Consider the following 20,000-nt stretch of genomic DNA (forward strand, 5'->3'; position numbering starts at 1 on the left):
TCCGTTTGCTGCCGTCTCCAGGCGGCGAGGTAGACCTGGTGCCGGCGGGGACCCGGGAACCCGGGGGCCGCGTGCCGCGCCGCCAGCCAGAGAGAGAGAGAGAGAGGCCCCGCCGGGCCGCGCGGCCTCGACTTCCCTCCGCGCGGGTCCCAGGCCCGACACGCGGTGCGGGGGCTTGGCTGTGCGCGGGCGGCGGCGGCGGCGGCGGCGGCGGCGGCGGCGGCGGCGGCGGGTTTCCCTTCACCGCGCGCGCGCGCGGTGAGAGGGGGATCCGTTTGCTGCCGTCTCCAGGCGGCGAGGTAGACCTGGTGCCGGCGGGGACCCGGGAACCCGGGGGCCGCGTGCCGCGCCGCCAGCCAGAGAGAGAGAGAGAGAGGCCCCGCCGGGCCGCGCGGCCTCGACTTCCCTCCGCGCGGGTCCCAGGCCCGACACGCGGTGCGGGGGCTTGGCTGTGCGCGGGCGGCGGCGGCGGCGGCGGCGGCGGCGGCGGCGGCGGCGGCGGGTTTCCCTTCACCGCGCGCGCGCGCGGTGAGAGGGGGATCCGTTTGCTGCCGTCTCCAGGCGGCGAGGTAGACCTGGTGCCGGCGGGGACCCGGGGCGCCGCGCGCCGCGCCCATCGCGCCCCATCCACAAGCGTCGTTGGTCGGCGTTTGGGAGGCCAAGACGGTGGCACGCGGAGCCCGGTTCGGCGCCCTGCCGTCCTGGCAGGTGCTGGGTAGACCTGTTGCCCTCGGCCGGCCTTTGTACCTGACGGCCGAATGCTGGGTAGACCTGTTGCCCTCGGCCTGCCGTTTTACCGGCCGGCCTAATGCTGAGTAGACCTGTTGCCCTCTGCCGGCCGTGTTACCGGCCGGCCTAATGCTGGGTAGACCTGTTGCCCTCGGCCGGCCTTTGGACGTGGCGGCCTAATGCTGGGTAGACCTGTTGCCCTCGGCCGGCATTTGTACCTGACGGCCGAATGCTGGGTAGACCTGTTGCCCTCTGCCGGCCGGCCTAATGCTGGGTAGACCTGTTGCCCTCGGCCGGCCTTTGGACGTGGCGGCCTAATGCTGGGTAGACCTGTTGCCCTCGGCCGGCCTTTGTACCTGACGGCCGAATGCTGGGTAGACCTGTTGCCCTCTGCCGGCCGGCCTAATGCTGGGTAGACCTGTTGCCCTCGGCCGGCCTTTGGACGTGGCGGCCGAATGCTGGGTAGACCTGTTGCCCTCGGCCGGCCTTTGGACGTGGCGGCCGAATGCTGGGTAGACCTGTTGCCCTCGGCCGGCCTTTGGACGTGGCGGCCTAATGCTGGGTAGACCTGTTGCCCTCGGCCGGCCTTTGGACGTGGCGGCCTAATGCTGGGTAGACCTGTTGCCCTCGGCCGGCCTTTGGACGTGGCGGCCTAATGCTGGTTAGACCTGTTGCCCTCGGCCGGCAGTGTTACCGGCCGGCCTAATGCTGGGTAGACCTGTTGCCCTCGGCCGGCCTTTGTACCTGACGGCCGAATGCTGGGTAGACCTGTTGCCCTCTGCCGGCCGGCCTAATGCTGGGTAGACCTGTTGCCCTCGGCCGGCCTTTATACGTGGCGGCCGAATGCTGGGTAGACCTGTTGCCCTCGGCCGGCCTTTGGACGTGGCGGCCTAATGCTGGGTAGACCTGTTGCCCTCGGCCGGCCTTTGGACGTGGCGGCCTAATGCTGGGTAGACCTGTTGCCCTCGGCCGGCAGTGTTACCGGCCGGCCTAATGCTGGGTAGACCTGTTGCCCTCGGCCGGCCTTTGTACCTGACGGCCGAATGCTGGGTAGACCTGTTGCCCTCGGCCTGCCGTTTTACCGGCCGGCCTAATGCTGAGTAGACCTGTTGCCCTCTGCCGGCCGTGTTACCGGCCGGCCTAATGCTGGGTAGACCTGTTGCCCTCGGCCGGCCTTTGTACCTGACGGCCGAATGCTGGGTAGACCTGTTGCCCTCTGCCGGCCGGCCTAATGCTGGGTAGACCTGTTGCCCTCGGCCGGCCTTTGGACGTGGCGGCCGAATGCTGGGTAGACCTGTTGCCCTCGGCCGGCCTTTGGACGTGGCGGCCTAATGCTGGGTAGACCTGTTGCCCTCGGCCGGCCTTTGGACGTGGCGGCCTAATGCTGGGTAGACCTGTTGCCCTCGGCCGGCAGTGTTACCGGCCGGCCTAATGCTGGGTAGACCTGTTGCCCTCGGCCGGCCTTTGTACCTGACGGCCGAATGCTGGGTAGACCTGTTGCCCTCTGCCGGCCGGCCTAATGCTGGGGAGACCTGTTGCCCTCGGCCGGCCTTTGGACGTGGCGGCCGAATGCTGGGTAGACCTGTTGCCCTCGGCCGGCCTTTGGACGTGGCAGCCTAATGCTGGGTAGACCTGTTGCCCTCGGCCGGCCTTTGGACGTGGCGGCCGAATGCTGGGTAGACCTGTTGCCCTCGGCCGGCCTTTGGACGTGGCGGCCTAATGCTGGGTAGACCTGTTGCCCTCGGCCGGCCTTTGGACGTGGCGGCCTAATGCTGGGTAGACCTGTTGCCCTCGGCCGGCAGTGTTACCGGCCGGCCTAATGCTGGGTAGACCTGTTGCCCTCGGCCCGCCGTGTTACCGGCCAGCCGAATGCTGGGTAGACCTGTTGCCCTCGGCCGGCCTTTGTACCTGACGGCCGAATGCTGGGTAGACCTGTTGCCCTCGGCCGGCCTTTGGACGTGGCGGCCGAATGCTGGGTAGACCTGTTGCCCTCGGCCGGCCTTTGTACCTGACGGCCGAATGCTGGGTAGACCTGTTGCCCTCTGCCGGCCGGCCTAATGCTGGGTAGACCTGTTGCCCTCGGCCGGCCTTTGGACGTGGCGGCCTAATGCTGGGTAGACCTGTTGCCCTCGGCCGGCCTTTGGACGTGGCGGCCGAATGCTGGGTAGACCTGTTGCCCTCGGCCGGCCTTTGGACGTGGCGGCCGAATGCTGGGTAGACCTGTTGCCCTCGGCCGGCCTTTGGACGTGGCGGCCGAATGCTGGGTAGACCTGTTGCCCTCGGCCGGCCTTTGGACGTGGCGGCCGAATGCTGGGTAGACCTGTTGCCCTCGGCCGGCCTTTGTACGTGGCGGCCGAATGCTGGGTAGACCTGTTGCCCTCGGCCGGCCTTTGGACGTGGCGGCCTAATGCTGGGTAGACCTGTTGCCCTCGGCCGGCCTTTGGACGTGGCGGCCGAATGCTGGGTAGACCTGTTGCCCTCGGCCGGCCTTTGGACGTGGCGGCCGAATGCTGGGTAGACCTGTTGCCCTCGGCCGGCAGTGTTACCGGCCGGCCTAATGCTGGGTAGACCTGTTGCCCTCGGCCCGCCGTGTTACCGGCCAGCCGAATGCTGGGTAGACCTGTTGCCCTCGGCCGGCCTTTGTACCTGACGGCCGAATGCTGGGTAGACCTGTTGCCCTCTGCCGGCCGTCTTTCCGGCTGGCCTAATGCTGGGTAGAACTGTTGCCCTCGGCCGGCCCTGGTACCGGCCGGCCTAATGCTGGGTAGACCTGTTGCCCTCGGCCGGTCTTTGTCTCTGGCCGCCCGCGGCGTGGTAGTCCTGTTACCGTCGGCCGGCCTTGCAGCCCGGCCGCCGCGCGATGGCGCCCCGTCTCTTCCATCGGACGCGCGGCCCCCTTGTCGTCTCTGCAGCGGCGAGCACGCCTTCGGCGGTCGGCCTGCACGTCCGGCATGACCGCGGGCACTGGCAGCCCAGCAGGCAGCCCTGCTCTCGCGTCTTCTTCCCCCCGGCGAAAGGCGGGGCGTGAAGGCGGGCGACTTTCGGTCCCAGCCGTGCCCAGGTGTCCCTGCCGGCTCCGTGCGCCAGCATCCACTGGCGAGCTCCGCCGGCCTCTTCCCCAGCCGCGGCCCCTGTCCGCTCCGCCGTCATGGTGCCGGCACCCCACTTCCCCAAGCGCTCCCCGACAGGAGCAGGCAGCGTTGTCGCGCCCCCTCCCCGTGCTCGAATGGACCGCGGCCCTGCTCCGGGCTTCATTTCTGCAGCGCGCTCGCTCGCTCGCTCGCGCGCTCCCTCCCTCCCCCCCCCCTCCCCCCTCCCCCCGGCCGCCCGCCCGCCGCGCTGCCGCCCTGCCGCAGGCTTGAGCGGCGCCGGGGCGGAGGAGGAAGGAACGCCACCAAAGCAAAAGGCTCCGAGAAAGCTGAACAGAGAGCTTCTTTGACCAGGGACAGACGGCGCCAATCATCCCGCCGCCATCCCTGCTTGTGCACCAGGCTCTCCGCCTGCCGACCTCGGCATCAGCCTCCCGCCGCCGCCGTGTAAACTGCCCGGTGGGACCGTGGGCGGGGGCAGGAAGAGGCTGAAAGTGCTGCCAGGGAGGCTGATGGCGGAGGGCGGGGTCGCCCCCAACCGACAATGGGCAGGGCCCGAGGCAGTCTGAAAGCGCTGCCAGGGAGGCTGAGGGCGGGGGGCGGGGCGCCCCCAACCGACAATGGGCAGGGCCCGAGGCAGTCTGAAAGCGCTGCCAGGGAGGCTGAGGGCGGGGGGCGGGGCGCCCCCAGCCGACAATGGGCAGGGGCCCGAGAGAGTCTGAAAGCGCTGCCAGGGAGGCTGACGGCGGGGGGCAGGGCGCCCCCAGCCGACAATGGGCAGGGGCGGGGAAAGTCTGAAAGCGCTGCATGGGAGGTTGATGGCGGAGGGCGGGCTCGCCCCCAGCGTTAATGGGTGGCTGCGGAAGACGGGGCAGGGACAGGGAGAGGGCAGGCGGCTTCGTGCCGGCCCCGGGCGCCTCGACAGCGAGCCCTCACGGCCCCCCAAACCCGCGCCGAGGCCCCAAGAGCTCTGCAGACCTTCCGCGGAAGAACCGGCCCGAAAGCGGCCACCCGCTTGCCGACGGCGGCGCCGGTCGCCTCGATGCAGCCGCCTCCGTGGGGCGGGAAGGGGCAGGGCGAGTTGTGCCAGGGCGCGGCGGCTTTGGGCCGAGTTTCGCTGCACGTACGTGCTTCCCCTGGCTGTGCTGCGGCCCGTGAGGTTCTGTTTTGTGGGGGGGGGGGCTCTGTAGGTAGGGTCTCTGGGGGACGGGGGAGGAGGCGTGGGGTAGGGAGGACGCCGTTTGGGGGGGTCAGTGTGTCAGCAGGGCGAGAACCGGGCACAGGCCCTCCGTCAGCTCGGCTGTGGGCCCAAAGGGATCACAAATAAGATTTGGCAAGAGTTTTGTTTTCCGGAAAAGATTTTCTTTCCGAGTAAATAGAAGAGGCAATCATTCAAAAAAGGCAAAGAGGAAATGAAACAAATCAAATCAAATCAAAACAAAACAAAACAAAACAAAACGAAATAAAATAAAATAATAAAATGAAATGAAAAGAAATGAAATGAAATGATGAAATAAAATGTTGTCGAAAATATGTCTTGGTCTTGAAATCGATTCTGCCGGGCGGGGCAAGGCTGCTGGAGCACTTGGGCTCCGGAGCGTTAAGAGGCTGTGGGGTTTCCCCGGCTCCGAGATGGTACAAGGATGCCTCGTCTACCCGGATCCGCGAAACGTGGCCCGTCCCGCGGCGGCCAGGTCGACGCGGCTCCGGGGCCGGTGGCGTGGGACCGCCGTCGCCGGCGAAGGCGCAGCGGCGGCGGCCGTGGCCGCGACGACCAGGTCTACACGACTCCGGGAAACTTGGCCGGTCCCGCGGCGGCCAGGTCTACTGGGCTCCGGGATGGGCGGCCGCCGTGGCCGCGGCGACCAGGTCTACCCGCCTCCGGGACCGGCGGCGTGGGTCCGCCGTCGAGGGCGAGGGCGCTGCGACGGCCGCGGCGACCGGGTCTACCTAGCTCCGGTGCGACCCGGGCTGCGTGCAGCATGGCGAAGGTAGACCTGTGGTCCGCATCACGGCGTGGGCAGACCTGGTGTCCGCAGCATGGAGCGGGTAGACATGTTGTCCGCCGCATGGAGTGGGTAGACCTGTTGTCCGCGTAATGGAGTAGTTAGACCTGGTGTCCGCAGCTTGGAGTGGGTAGACCTGTTGTCCGCAGCAAGCCGTGGGTAGACCGGTTGTCCGCAGCAAGCCGTGGGTAGACCTGGTGTCCGCAGCATGCCCTGGGTAGACCTGGTGTCCGCAGCTTGGTAGACCTGTTGCCCGATTCATGCCCTGGGTAGACCTGTTGTCCGCAGCAAGCCGTGGGTAGACCTGGTGTCCGCAGCATGCCCTGGGTAGACCTGGTGTCCGCAGCTTGGTAGACCTGTTGCCCGTTTCATGGCTGGGTAGACCTGGTGTCCGCAGCATGCCCTGGGTAGACCTGGTGTCCGCAGCTTGGTAGACCTGTTGCCCGTTTCATGGCTGGGTAGACCTGGTGTCCGCAGCAAGCCGTGAGTAGACCTGTTGCCCGTTTCATGGCTGGGTAGACCTGGTGTCCGCAGCATGCCCTGGGTAGACCTGGTGTCCGCAGCTTGGTAGACCTGTTGCCCGTTTCATGGCTGGGTAGACCTGGTGTCCGCAGCAAGCCGTGAGTAGACCTGTTGCCCGTTTCATAGCTGGGTAGACCTGGTGTCCGCAGCATGCCCTGGGTAGACCTGGTGTCCGCAGCTTGGTAGACCTGTTGCCCGTTTCATGGCTGGGTAGACCTGTTGTCCGCAGCAAGCCGTGGGTAGACCTGGTGCCCGCAGCTTGGTAGACCTGTTGCCCGATTCATGGCTGGGTAGACCTGTTGTCCGCAGCATTGAGTTGGCAGACCTGGTGTCCGCAGCATGCCCTGGGTAGACCTGGTGTCCGCAGCTTGGTAGACCTGTTGCCCGTTTCATGGCTGGGTAGACCTGTTGTCCGCAGCATTGAGTTGGTAGACCTGGTGTCCGCAGCATGCCCTGGGTAGACCTGGTGTCCGCAGCTTGGTAGACCTGTTGCCCGTTTCATGGCTGGGTAGACCTGGTGTCCGCAGCAAGCCGTGAGTAGACCTGTTGCCCGTTTCATGGCTGGGTAGACCTGGTGTCCGCAGCATGCCCTGGGTAGACCTGGTGTCCGCAGCTTGGTAGACCTGTTGCCCGTTTCATGGCTGGGTAGACCTGGTGTCCGCAGCAAGCCGTGAGTAGACCTGTTGCCCGTTTCATGGCTGGGTAGACCTGGTGTCCGCAGCATGCCCTGGGTAGACCTGGTGTCCGCAGCTTGGTAGACCTGTTGCCCGTTTCATGGCTGGGTAGACCTGGTGTCCGCAGCATGCCCTGGGTAGACCTGGTGTCCGCAGCTTGGTAGACCTGTTGCCCGATTCATGGCTGGGTAGACCTGTTGTCCGCAGCATTGAGTTGGTAGACCTGGTGTCCGCAGCATGCCCTGGGTAGACCTGGTGTCCGCAGCTTGGTAGACCTGTTGCCCGTTTCATGGCTGGGTAGACCTGTTGTCCGCAGCATTGAGTTGGTAGACCTGGTGTCCGCAGCATGCCCTGGGTAGACCTGGTGTCCGCAGCTTGGTAGACCTGTTGCCCGTTTCATGGCTGGGTAGACCTGGTGTCCGCAGCAAGCCGTGAGTAGACCTGTTGCCCGTTTCATGGCTGGGTAGACCTGGTGTCCGCAGCATGCCCTGGGTAGACCTGGTGTCCGCAGCTTGGTAGACCTGTTGCCCGATTCATGCCTGGGTAGACCTGGTGTCCGCAGCAAGCCGTGAGTAGACCTGTTGCCCGTTTCATGGCTGGGTAGACCTGGTGTCCGCAGCATGCCCTGGGTAGACCTGGTGTCCGCAGCTTGGTAGACCTGTTGCCCGTTTCATGGCTGGGTAGACCTGGTGTCCGCAGCAAGCCGTGGGTAGACCTGGTGTCCGCAGCCTGGTAGACCTGTTGCCCGATTCATGTTGGCTGGTAGACCTGTTGTCCGCAGCTTGGTAGACCTGTTGCCCGTCTTCATGGCTGGGTAGACCTGGTGGTCCGCAGCAAGCCGTGAGTAGACCTGTTGCCCGTATTCATGGCTGGGTAGTCGACCTGGTGTCCGAGCATGCCCTGGGTAGACCTGGTGTCCGCAGCTTGGTAGACCTGTTGCCCGATTCATGGCTGGGTAGACCTGTTGTCCGTTTCATGGCTGGGTAGACCTGGTGTCCGCAGCATGCCCTGGGTAGACCTGGTGTCCGCAGCTTGGTAGACCTGTTGCCCGATTCATGGCTGGGTAGACCTGTTGTCCGCAGCATTGAGTTGGTAGACCTGGTGTCCGCAGCATGCCCTGGGTAGACCTGGTGTCCGCAGCTTGGTAGACCTGTTGCCCGTTTCATGGCTGGGTAGACCTGTTGTCCGCAGCATTGAGTTGGTAGACCTGGTGTCCGCAGCATGCCCTGGGTAGACCTGGTGTCCGCAGCTTGGTAGACCTGTTGCCCGTTTCATGGCTGGGTAGACCTGTTGTCCGCAGCATTGAGTTGGTAGACCTGGTGTCCGCAGCATGCCCTGGGTAGACCTGGTGTCCGCAGCTTGGTAGACCTGTTGCCCGTTTCATGGCTGGGTAGACCTGTTGTCCGCAGCTTGGTAGACCTGTTGCCCGTTTCATGGCGGGGTAGACCTGGTGTCCGCAGCAAGCCGTGAGTAGACCTGTTGCCCGTTTCATGGCTGGGTAGACCTGGTGTCCGCAGCATGCCCTGGGTAGACCTGGTGTCCGCAGCTTGGTAGACCTGTTGCCCGTTTCATGCCTGGGTAGACCTGGTGTCCGCAGCATGCCCTGGGTAGACCTGGTGTCCGCAGCTTGGTAGACCTGTTGCCCGTTTCATGGCTGGGTAGACCTGTTGTCCGCAGCATTGAGTGGGTAGACCTGTTGCCCGTTTCATGGCTGGGTAGACCTGGTGTCCGCAGCAAGCCGTGGGTAGACCTGGTGTCCGCAGCTTGGTAGACCTGTTGCCCGATTCATGCCTGGGTAGACCTGTTGTCCGCAGCATTGAGTTGGTAGACCTGGTGTCCGCTGCATACCCTGGGTAGACCTGGTGTCCGCAGCTTGGTAGACCTGTTGCCCGTTTCATGGCTGGGTAGACCTGTTGTCCGCAGCATTGAGTTGGTAGACCTGTTGCCCGTTTCATGGCTGGGTAGACCTGTTGTCCGCAGCTTGGTAGACCTGTTGCCCGATTCATGGCTGGGTAGACCTGGTGTCCGCAGCAAGCCGTGAGTAGACCTGTTGCCCGTTTCATGGCTGGGTAGACCTGGTGTCCGCAGCATGCCCTGGGTAGACCTGGTGTCCGCAGCTTGGTAGACCTGTTGCCCGTTTCATGGCTGGGTAGACCTGGTGTCCGCAGCAAGCCGTGAGTAGACCTGTTGCCCGTTTCATGGCTGGGTAGACCTGTTGTCCGCAGCAAGCCGTGGGTAGACCTGGTGTCCGCAGCTTGGTAGACCTGTTGCCCGTTTCATGGCTGGGTAGACCTGGTGTCCGCAGCATTGAGTTGGTAGACCTGGTGTCCGCTGCATACCCTGGGTAGACCTGGTGTCCGCAGCTTGGTAGACCTGTTGCCCGTTTCATGGCTGGGTAGACCTGTTGTCCGCAGCATTGAGTTGGTAGACCTGTTGCCCGTTTCATGGCTGGGTAGACCTGTTGTCCGCAGCTTGGTAGACCTGTTGCCCGATTCATGGCTGGGTAGACCTGGTGTCCGCAGCAAGCCGTGAGTAGACCTGTTGCCCGTTTCATGGCTGGGTAGACCTGTTGTCCGCAGCAAGCCGTGGGTAGACCTGGTGTCCGCAGCTTGGTAGACCTGTTGCCCGTTTCATGGCTGCGTAGACCTGGTGTCCGCAGCATGCCCTGGGTAGACCTGGTGTCCGCAGCTTGGTAGACCTGTTGCCCGTTTCATGGCTGGGTAGACCTGTTGTCCGCAGCATTGAGTTGGTAGACCTGTTGCCCGTTTCATGGCTGGGTAGACCTGTTGTCCGCAGCTTGGTAGACCTGTTGCCCGATTCATGGCTGGGTAGACCTGGTGTCCGCAGCAAGCCGTGAGTAGACCTGTTGCCCGTTTCATGGCTGGGTAGACCTGTTGTCCGCAGCAAGCCGTGGGTAGACCTGGTGTCCGCAGCTTGGTAGACCTGTTGCCCGTTTCATGGCTGGGTAGACCTGGTGTCCGCAGCATGCCCTGGGTAGACCTGGTGTCCGCAGCTTGGTAGACCTGTTGCCCGTTTCATGGCTGGGTAGACCTGGTGTCCGCAGCATGCCCTGGGTAGACCTGGTGTCCGCAGCTTGGTAGACCTGTAGCCCGTTTCATGGCTGGGTAGACCTGTTGTCCGCAGCAAGCCGTGGGTAGACCTGGTGTCCGCAGCTTGGTAGACCTGTTGCCCGATTCATGCCTGGGTAGACCTGTTGTCCGCAGCAAGCCGTGGGTAGACCTGGTGTCCGCAGCTTGGTAGACCTGTTGCCCGTTTCATGGCTGGGTAGACCTGTTGTCCGCAGCATTGAGTTGGTAGACCTGTTGCCCGTTTCATGGCTGGGTAGACCTGGTGTCCGCAGCATTGAGTGAGTAGACCTGTTGCCCGTTTCATGGCTGGGTAGACCTGGTGTCCGCAGCAAGCCGTGAGTAGACCTGTTGCCCGTTTCATGGCTGGGTAGACCTGGTGTCCGCAGCATGCCCTGGGTAGACCTGGTGTCCGCAGCTTTGTAGACCTGTTGCCCGTTTCATGGCTGGGTAGACCTGTTGTCCGCAGCATTGAGTTGGTAGACCTGTTGTCCGCAGCAAGCCGTGGGTAGACCTGGTGTCCGCAGCATGCCCTGGGTAGACCTGGTGTCCGCAGCTTGGTAGACCTGTTGCCCGTTTCATGGCTGGGTAGACCTGTTGTCCGCAGCAAGCCGTGGGTAGACCTGGTGTCCGCAGCATTGAGTGAGTAGACCTGTTGCCCGTTTCATGGCTGGGTAGACCTGGTGTCCGCAGCAAGCCGTGAGTAGACCTGTTGCCCGTTTCATGGCTGGGTAGACCTGGTGTCCGCAGCATGCCCTGGGTAGACCTGGTGTCCGCAGCTTGGTAGACCTGTTGCCCGTTTCATGGCTGGGTAGACCTGTTGTCCGCAGCAAGCCGTGGGTAGACCTGGTGTCCGCAGCTTGGTAGACCTGTTGCCCGTTTCATGGCTGGGTAGACCTGTTGTCCGCAGCATTGAGTTGGTAGACCTGTTGTCCGCAGCAAGCCGTGGGTAGACCTGGTGTCCGCAGCATGCCCTGGGTAGACCTGGTGTCCGCAGCTTGGTAGACCTGTTGCCCGATTCATGCCTGGGTAGACCTGGTGTCCGCAGCAAGCCGTGGGTAGACCTGGTGTCCGCAGCATGCCCTGGGTAGACCTGGTGTCCGCAGCTTGGTAGACCTGTTGCCCGTTTCATGGCTGGGTAGACCTGGTGTCCGCAGCAAGCCGTGAGTAGACCTGTTGCCCGATTCATGGCTGGGTAGACCTGTTGTCCGCAGCATGCCCTGGGTAGACCTGGTGTCCGCAGCTTGGTAGACCTATTGCCCGTTTCATGGCTGGGTAGACCTGGTGTCCGCAGCAAGCCGTGAGTAGACCTGTTGCCCGTTTCATGGCTGGGTAGACCTGGTGTCCGCAGCATGCCCTGGGTAGACCTGGTGTCCGCAGCTTGGTAGACCTGTTGCCCGTTTCAAGGCTGGGTAGACCTGGTGTCCGCAGCTTGGTAGACCTGTTGCCCGTTTCATGGCTGGGTAGACCTGTTGTCCGCAGCTTGGTAGACCTGTTGCCCGTTTCATGGCTGGGTAGACCTGGTGTCCGCAGCATGCCCTGGGTAGACCTGGTGTCCGCAGCTTGGTAGACCTGTTGCCCGTTTCATGGCTGGGTAGACCTGTTGTCCGCAGCAAGCCGTGAGTAGACCGGTTGCCCGTTTCATGGCTGGGTAGACCTGTTGTCCGCAGCATGCCCTGGGTAGACCTGGTGTCCGCAGCTTGGTAGACCTGTTGCCCGTTTCATGGCTGGGTAGACCTGTTGTCCGCAGCATTGAGTGGGTAGACCTGTTGCCCGTTTCATGGCTGGGTAGACCTGGTGTCCGCAGCAAGCCGTGGGTAGACCTGGTGTCCGCAGCTTGGTAGACCTGTTGCCCGTTTCATGGCTGGGTAGACCTGTTGTCCGCAGCATTGAGTTGGTAGACCTGGTGTCCGCTGCATACCCTGGGTAGACCTGGTGTCCGCAGCTTGGTAGACCTGTTGCCCGTTTCATGGCTGGGTAGACCTGTTGTCCGCAGCATTGAGTTGGTAGACCTGTTGCCCGTTTCATGGCTGGGTAGACCTGTTGTCCGCAGCTTGGTAGACCTGTTGCCCGATTCATGGCTGGGTAGACCTGGTGTCCGCAGCAAGCCGTGAGTAGACCTGTTGCCCGTTTCATGGCTGGGTAGACCTGTTGTCCGCAGCAAGCCGTGGGTAGACCTGGTGTCCGCAGCTTGGTAGACCTGTTGCCCGTTTCATGGCTGGGTAGACCTGTTGTCCGCAGCAAGCCGTGGGTAGACCTGGTGTCCGCAGCTTGGTAGACCTGTTGCCCGATTCATGCCTGGGTAGACCTGTTGTCCGCAGCAAGCCGTGGGTAGACCTGGTGTCCGCAGCTTGGTAGACCTGTTGCCCGTTTCATGGCTGGGTAGACCTGTTGTCCGCAGCATTGAGTTGGTAGACCTGTTGCCCGTTTCATGGCTGGGTAGACCTGGTGTCCGCAGCATTGAGTGAGTAGACCTGTTGCCCGTTTCATGGCTGGGTAGACCTGGTGTCCGCAGCAAGCCGTGAGTAGACCTGTTGCCCGTTTCATGGCTGGGTAGACCTGGTGTCCGCAGCATGCCCTGGGTAGACCTGGTGTCCGCAGCTTGGTAGACCTGTTGCCCGTTTCATGGCTGGGTAGACCTGGTGTCCGCAGCAAGCCGTGGGTAGACCTGGTGTCCGCAGCTTGGTAGACCTGTTGCCCGTTTCATGGCTGGGTAGACCTGTTGTCCGCAGCATTGAGTTGGTAGACCTGTTGTCCGCAGCAAGCCGTGGGTAGACCTGGTGTCCGCAGCATGCCCTGGGTAGACCTGGTGTCCGCAGCTTGGTAGACCTGTTGCCCGATTCATGCCTGGGTAGACCTGTTGTCCGCAGCAAGCCGTGGGTAGACCTGGTGTCCGCAGCATGCCCTGGGTAGACCTGGTGTCCGCAGCTTGGTAGACCTGTTGCCCGTTTCATGGCTGGGTAGACCTGGTGTCCGCAGCAAGCCGTGAGTAGACCTGTTGCCCGATTCATGGCTGGGTAGACCTGGTGTCCGCAGCATGCCCTTGGTAGACCTGGTGTCCGCAGCAAGCCGTGAGTAGACCTGTTGCCCGTTTCATGGCTGGGTAGACCTGGTGTCCGCAGCATGCCCTGGGTAGACCTGGTGTCCGCAGCTTGGTAGACCTGTTGCCCGTTTCAAGGCTGGGTAGACCTGGTGTCCGCAGCTTGGTAGACCTGTTGCCCGTTTCATGGCTGGGTAGACCTGGTGTCCGCAGCAAGCCGTGAGTAGACCTGTTGCCCGTTTCATGGCTGGGTAGACCTGGTGTCCGCAGCATGCCCTGGGTAGACCTGGTGTCCGCAGCTTGGTAGACCTGTTGCCCGTTTCATGCCTGGGTAGACCTGTTGTCCGCAGCAAGCCGTGGGTAGACCTGTTGCCCGTTTCATGGCTGGGTAGACCTGTTGTCCGCAGCATGCCCTGGGTAGACCTGGTGTCCGCAGCTTGGTAGACCTGTTGCCCGTTTCATGGCTGGGTAGACCTGTTGTCCGCAGCATTGAGTGGGTAGACCTGTTGCCCGTTTCATGGCTGGGTAGACCTGGTGTCCGCAGCAAGCCGTGGGTAGACCTGGTGTCCGCAGCTTGGTAGACCTGTTGCCCGTTTCATGGCTGGGTAGACCTGTTGTCCGCAGCATTGAGTTGGTAGACCTGGTGTCCGCTGCATACCCTGGGTAGACCTGGTGTCCGCAGCTTGGTAGACCTGTTGCCCGTTTCATGGCTGGGTAGACCTGTTGTCCGCAGCATTGAGTTGGTAGACCTGGTGTCCGCAGCATGCCCTGGGTAGACCTGGTGTCCGCAGCTTGGTAGACCTGTTGCCCGTTTCATGGCTGGGTAGACCTGGTGTCCGCAGCAAGCCGTGGGTAGACCTGGTGTCCGCAGCATTGAGTGAGTAGACCTGTTGCCCGTTTCATGGCTGGGTAGACCTGGTGTCCGCAGCAAGCCGTGAGTAGACCTGTTGCCCGTTTCATGGCTGGGTAGACCTGGTGTCCGCAGCATGCCCTGGGTAGACCTGGTGTCCGCAGCTTGGTAGACCTGTTGCCCGTTTCATGGCTGGGTAGACCTGTTGTCCGCAGCAAGCCGTGGGTAGACCTGGTGTCCGCAGCTTGGTAGACCTGTTGCCCGTTTCATGGCTGGGTAGACCTGTTGTCCGCAGCATTGAGTTGGTAGACCTGTTGTCCGCAGCAAGCCGTGGGTAGACCTGGTGTCCGCAGCATGCCCTGGGTAGACCTGGTGTCCGCAGCTTGGTAGACCTGTTGCCCGATTCATGCCTGGGTAGACCTGGTGTCCGCAGCAAGCCGTGGGTAGACCTGGTGTCCGCAGCATGCCCTGGGTAGACCTGGTGTCCGCAGCTTGGTAGACCTGTTGCCCGTTTCATGGCTGGGTAGACCTGGTGTCCGCAGCAAGCCGTGAGTAGACCTGTTGCCCGATTCATGGCTGGGTAGACCTGTTGTCCGCAGCATGCCCTGGGTAGACCTGGTGTCCGCAGCTTGGTAGACCTATTGCCCGTTTCATGGCTGGGTAGACCTGGTGTCCGCAGCAAGCCGTGAGTAGACCTGTTGCCCGTTTCATGGCTGGGTAGACCTGGTGTCCGCAGCATGCCCTGGGTAGACCTGGTGTCCGCAGCTTGGTAGACCTGTTGCCCGTTTCAAGGCTGGGTAGACCTGGTGTCCGCAGCTTGGTAGACCTGTTGCCCGTTTCATGGCTGGGTAGACCTGTTGTCCGCAGCTTGGTAGACCTGTTGCCCGTTTCATGGCTGGGTAGACCTGGTGTCCGCAGCATGCCCTGGGTAGACCTGGTGTCCGCAGCTTGGTAGACCTGTTGCCCGTTTCATGGCTGGGTAGACCTGTTGTCCGCAGCAAGCCGTGAGTAGACCGGTTGCCCGTTTCATGGCTGGGTAGACCTGTTGTCCGCAGCATGCCCTGGGTAGACCTGGTGTCCGCAGCTTGGTAGACCTGTTGCCCGTTTCATGGCTGGGTAGACCTGTTGTCCGCAGCATTGAGTGGGTAGACCTGTTGCCCGTTTCATGGCTGGGTAGACCTGGTGTCCGCAGCAAGCCGTGGGTAGACCTGGTGTCCGCAGCTTGGTAGACCTGTTGCCCGTTTCATGGCTGGGTAGACCTGTTGTCCGCAGCATTGAGTTGGTAGACCTGGTGTCCGCTGCATACCCTGGGTAGACCTGGTGTCCGCAGCTTGGTAGACCTGTTGCCCGTTTCATGGCTGGGTAGACCTGTTGTCCGCAGCATTGAGTTGGTAGACCTGTTGCCCGTTTCATGGCTGGGTAGACCTGTTGTCCGCAGCTTGGTAGACCTGTTGCCCGATTCATGGCTGGGTAGACCTGGTGTCCGCAGCAAGCCGTGAGTAGACCTGTTGCCCGTTTCATGGCTGGGTAGACCTGTTGTCCGCAGCAAGCCGTGGGTAGACCTGGTGTCCGCAGCTTGGTAGACCTGTTGCCCGTTTCATGGCTGGGTAGACCTGTTGTCCGCAGCAAGCCGTGGGTAGACCTGGTGTCCGCAGCTTGGTAGACCTGTTGCCCGATTCATGCCTGGGTAGACCTGTTGTCCGCAGCAAGCCGTGGGTAGACCTGGTGTCCGCAGCTTGGTAGACCTGTTGCCCGTTTCATGGCTGGGTAGACCTGTTGTCCGCAGCATTGAGTTGGTAGACCTGTTGCCCGTTTCATGGCTGGGTAGACCTGGTGTCCGCAGCATTGAGTGAGTAGACCTGTTGCCCGTTTCATGGCTGGGTAGACCTGGTGTCCGCAGCAAGCCGTGAGTAGACCTGTTGCCCGTTTCATGGCTGGGTAGACCTGGTGTCCGCAGCATGCCCTGGGTAGACCTGGTGTCCGCAGCTTGGTAGACCTGTTGCCCGTTTCATGGCTGGGTAGACCTGGTGTCCGCAGCAAGCCGTGGGTAGACCTGGTGTCCGCAGCTTGGTAGACCTGTTGCCCGTTTCATGGCTGGGTAGACCTGTTGTCCGCAGCATTGAGTTGGTAGACCTGTTGTCCGCAGCAAGCCGTGGGTAGACCTGGTGTCCGCAGCATGCCCTGGGTAGACCTGGTGTCCGCAGCTTGGTAGACCTGTTGCCCGATTCATGCCTGGGTAGACCTGTTGTCCGCAGCAAGCCGTGGGTAGACCTGGTGTCCGCAGCATGCCCTGGGTAGACCTGGTGTCCGCAGCTTGGTAGACCTGTTGCCCGTTTCATGGCTGGGTAGACCTGGTGTCCGCAGCAAGCCGTGAGTAGACCTGTTGCCCGATTCATGGCTGGGTAGACCTGGTGTCCGCAGCATGCCCTTGGTAGACCTGGTGTCCGCAGCAAGCCGTGAGTAGACCTGTTGCCCGTTTCATGGCTGGGTAGACCTGGTGTCCGCAGCATGCCCTGGGTAGACCTGGTGTCCGCAGCTTGGTAGACCTGTTGCCCGTTTCAAGGCTGGGTAGACCTGGTGTCCGCAGCTTGGTAGACCTGTTGCCCGTTTCATGGCTGGGTAGACCTGGTGTCCGCAGCAAGCCGTGAGTAGACCTGTTGCCCGTTTCATGGCTGGGTAGACCTGGTGTCCGCAGCATGCCCTGGGTAGACCTGGTGTCCGCAGCTTGGTAGACCTGTTGCCCGTTTCATGCCTGGGTAGACCTGTTGTCCGCAGCAAGCCGTGGGTAGACCTGTTGCCCGTTTCATGGCTGGGTAGACCTGTTGTCCGCAGCATGCCCTGGGTAGACCTGGTGTCCGCAGCTTGGTAGACCTGTTGCCCGTTTCATGGCTGGGTAGACCTGTTGTCCGCAGCATTGAGTGGGTAGACCTGTTGCCCGTTTCATGGCTGGGTAGACCTGGTGTCCGCAGCAAGCCGTGGGTAGACCTGGTGTCCGCAGCTTGGTAGACCTGTTGCCCGTTTCATGGCTGGGTAGACCTGTTGTCCGCAGCATTGAGTTGGTAGACCTGGTGTCCGCTGCATACCCTGGGTAGACCTGGTGTCCGCAGCTTGGTAGACCTGTTGCCCGTTTCATGGCTGGGTAGACCTGTTGTCCGCAGCATTGAGTTGGTAGACCTGGTGTCCGCAGCATGCCCTGGGTAGACCTGGTGTCCGCAGCTTGGTAGACCTGTTGCCCGTTTCATGGCTGGGTAGACCTGGTGTCCGCAGCAAGCCGTGGGTAGACCTGGTGTCCGCAGCATGCCCTGGGTAGACCTGGTGTCCGCAGCTTGGTAGACCTGTTGCCCGTTTCATGGCTGGGTAGACCTGTTGTCCGCAGCAAGCCGTGGGTAGACCTGGTGTCCGCAGCATGCCCTGGGTAGACCTGGTGTCCGCAGCTTGGTAGACCTGTTGCCCGTTTCATGCCCTGGGTAGACCTGGTGTCCGCAGCTGGGTAGACCTGTTGTCCGCAGCAAGCCGTGGGTAGACCTGGTGTCCGCAGCATGCCCTGGGTAGACCTGTTGTCCGCAGCTTGGTAGACCTGTTGCCCGTTTCATGGCTGGGTAGACCTGTTGTCCGTAGCATTGAGTGGGTAGACCTGGTGTCCGCAGCATGCCCTGGGTAGACCTGGTGTCCGCAGCTTGGTAGACCTGTTGCCCGTTTCATGGCTGGGTAGACCTGGTGTCCGCAGCATTGAGTGGGTAGACCTGTTGCCCGTTTCATGGCTGGGTAGACCTGGTGTCCGCAGCAAGCCGTGGGTAGACCTGTTGTCCGCAGCATGCCGTGGGTAGACCTGGTGTCCGCAGCTTGGTAGACCTGTTGCCCGATTCATGCCTGGGTAGACCTGTTGTCCGCAGCAAGCCGTGGGTAGACCTGGTGTCCGCAGCATGCCCTGGGTAGACCTGTTGTCCGCAGCTTGGTCGACCTGTTGCCCGTTTCATGGCTGGGTAGACCTGTTGTCCGCAGCAAGCCGTCGGTAGACCTGTTGCCCGTTTCATGGCTGGTAGACCTGTTGTCCGCCGCCGGCCTGGAAGTACTCCAAGGGGTCGCTGTTTCTCGCTGCCTCCGGCTATGTCATCGTAGAAGGCGGCGTGCGCCACTGCGCCCCCTCGGTCACGTACATCGGTTCTCTTTCCGGCCTCCGCCGCTTCGGGCCCATCTGTCCGTATTATGGGAACGAGGTGACGGGCCGTATCCCCACAGGCTGTTGCCGTGCCTGTGTCCGTGGCGGAGAAGGGCGGACGCGCGTGCGGTCGCCAGGGCCAGAAGAACACCGCCGATGTCGGGGCGAGTCGCGTGGCTTCGTCCGGCTTCCCGTCTTACCCAGTTCGACTGGGACAGGTTAGCCCAGAGAGAGAGACCGATGCGATCCGAGAGCCGCTCCCCGGCCCAGGCGAGGCTGCGTGCTCAGTCGGGGGAGAAGCGAGAAAGCCCCCAGAGAGACCGATGCGATCCGAGAGCCGCTCCCCGGCCCAGGCCGAGGCTGCGGGTTCAGTCCGGGGGAGAAGCGAGAAAGCCCCCAGAGAGAGCGATGCGATCCGAGAGCCACCGCGCTCCCCCGGCCCAGGCGAGGCTGCGTTGTTCCAGGCGGGGGAGAAGCGAGAAAAAGGCCCAGAGAGAGGGCGAGAAAGCCGCGAGTGTGTCCCGCTCCGGCCCGGCTGCTGCCGGTTTCGTGACAACGGGGAGCCGGGCGCCCGCTCGCTCCCCCGGGGATGGTGGCGGGCGAGGCGGCGGCGCCTCGCCCCTTTTCTGCCCGGCCTTAAGCCGGGGCCCCGCCCGCTCGCCGGGTGCGGCATTTCTTCGGCTGTCGGTCCCGGTGCACGCTGGTGGCCGGCAGCCGGGGCTGGATTTCTGTGGGGCCGGCCCGGGGTTGTGTTGAGCCTGCCCGGGCTTTCCCTGGCCCCCCTCCCCGAGAGCCCCCCGGGCGTGGCTCGCTTGGCCGAGGTTGGCTGCGCCTCGTTTCCCGCTCCCGACCTGTGTTGCCAGAGTTGTGTCCGTATCGAAAGGGCAGCGGGGGACATGCAGTGGGGCGTGTGGCCTCGCCTCTCGGCTTCGCTTGCTTGCCTGCGAAGGGGGGCTCGGTGACGGGAGTGTCCGGCCCTGCCGTGTGTTGTTGAAGTCGTCCCCCTTCCTCGGCCCTAAGCCGGGGACCCGCGTGTAGCGGGCAGAATTTTTCCGGGGCGGCGGTCGGCCGCGGTGGCCGGCCGTGTCCCCCCCCCAGGACGGACCCCGCAACCCAACAGAGAGCGAGCGAGCGAGTGAGCCCCCGAGAGTGTGTCGTGGGCGGGGCGGCGGCGCCTCGCCCTTTCTCGGTATCGGCCGGGCGCGATCGAGGCACCGTGCCGGGGCGGCCCGTGGTGTCTGGCCTGCCCCGGCTGCCGTGGTTGCCGTTGCCGGCGGGGGCTGGGTTTTGCGAGCGGCTCCGTTCTTTTTTATTAAAGCGTGCCGGTGTGCGGGGCAGTGTGGGGGTGCCCGCCCGGCCTCCGTTCTTTTTCTCTCGCGGCCCTAAGCCGCGGCACCGAGAAGCGCGCGCTGACGAAGGGTCACGGGCCGCCACCGAAGCGAAAGCGAAAGGCGAGAGAGAAGGGCTGGCTGTGTTGGCGAGTGAGAAAAGAGACCGTATGTCCGGTGGTTGGAGGGGTTTTACGGGAGGAGTTGAGAGGCGCGTTCTCGCCCCCACCCCTGGCTCGTGACCCCCGTGGCTAGCACGGGTCGTGCGACGCATGGCGTGCTTTTTTTTTAGTTTTTTTTTTGGTGCGGTGGCTTGCCCTTCCCCCCGGCTTTTTTTCCGGGTGGGAAGCCGATCGCTGCGAGGCGGGCGAAAGCCGGTGGCCCGCGGCGTGGTCGGTGGCAGCTGCTCCGTTTTCCGTTGTCTTGCGGCCCGCGGGCGGGTGGCGGCACCCCCCGCTCTCTTCCTCTGCTGCGTGATCGATCCCGAAGGTTGCAAGCGGCCCGCCGGCGTCGGGGG

Source organism: Sturnus vulgaris, unplaced genomic scaffold (assembly GCF_052056855.1).
Source record: "Sturnus vulgaris isolate bStuVul1 unplaced genomic scaffold, bStuVul1.hap1 Scaffold_168, whole genome shotgun sequence".
NCBI lineage: Eukaryota > Metazoa > Chordata > Aves > Passeriformes > Sturnidae > Sturnus > Sturnus vulgaris.